This window comes from Amphimedon queenslandica, unplaced genomic scaffold (assembly GCF_000090795.2).
Source record: "Amphimedon queenslandica unplaced genomic scaffold, v1.1 AMPQUscaffold_12895, whole genome shotgun sequence".
NCBI classification, from domain to species: Eukaryota; Metazoa; Porifera; class Demospongiae; order Haplosclerida; family Niphatidae; genus Amphimedon; species Amphimedon queenslandica.
The window spans coordinates 7,412-8,726 of record NW_003546869.1 but is presented as its reverse complement, the minus strand read 5'-3'; positions in this window follow the sequence as shown (position 1 = coordinate 8,726).

Here is a 1,315-nt window from a genome sequence, read left to right as displayed (position 1 = left end):
TGTACCATTTATGAATGTTTGTGTGGAATTCGTATTGGCAAACATTTGAGATAAATCTGTAAATTAATAGTGCAAAAATAAACCCAATTTATGCACTGTTAATATTAAATTGGGACTTATTATTATTATTATTATTACTATTATTAAATTATTAAATTATTATTATGAAATAAAATTCATTAAAATAGTGGCCTAAGACACAAAACGCTAGAGATACAAACAAAAAAGTATAGACAAAGAAGAACAAAAAAAGGCAAGAATAAAAAATAACAATAGTATTAAGGTTTAGACAGTATCTTTTCCATCTAAAAAAGTAAAAAACAGAAGCCTAAAGCAGTAAAGACAGCAGCCATTTATTTGTGAAAATCTGGATGATACTATTGAAATAACAAAATCCGTACTTGGATGGATCTTTATCAGAGTGGTAACCGAAGTGTACATGTACCATTTACAAATGTTGGTAGAGAAATCACTTTGGAAAAAGTCGCGATAAATCTGTCAATTGAAAGTGCAAAATTGATGCACAATTAACATTAAATGCATTTATGTTGTCATGTCTTCAAAAACCAAGCATTAAAAATGTGTTATCATTTTTTAAAATTATGCAATGTAGTGAATTTACAATGAACAGCCTACAAAATTACATACTATATCTTGGTATAGCCATTGACAAAAGGACTCAGAAAGCTCAAAAACTAAAACTACATGTATCATAAATGTAGACTAACTTCTCAAACCAAAATTACATTAATGTAAGATCATGGCCACTAAATGCTGAGCTGAAATTTTTACATTGGGTACATGTACATTTAACTACAGTACAGGCACTACATGTACATGTATACATGAACACAGTAATTAACTCCTAAGCTTGTGGAATATCAAGATATAGAGACACTAAAGAGATAGAAACAGATGGGACAAAAAGAGAGTGAATTGTATTGGTATTTCAAACTTATAAACTAGTATTGATGTCAGTACAGTACTCATAGATAACGAGTTTGAGACTAGTCAGTTGCATTCATGTACATGTACTTATGCTTTATACTCAATCAGTGAGTCAGTGACATAGACATAGGCCTGTGACAATTACCATTACAATTACCAAGTAATCCATTAACTCAAATACATGTAGATGTATCTTACATATGTATCACTTACCATTATAATCATCATAATAATAATGTTATGTATCACTTACAATTATAATCATATCACTTACCATTACCATTATGATCTTGCCTAATGAAGAGTATCTAAGAGACCATCCCGATACAAGAGGAAATGAATGGCAGAGGAAACCATTGAAGCTGGA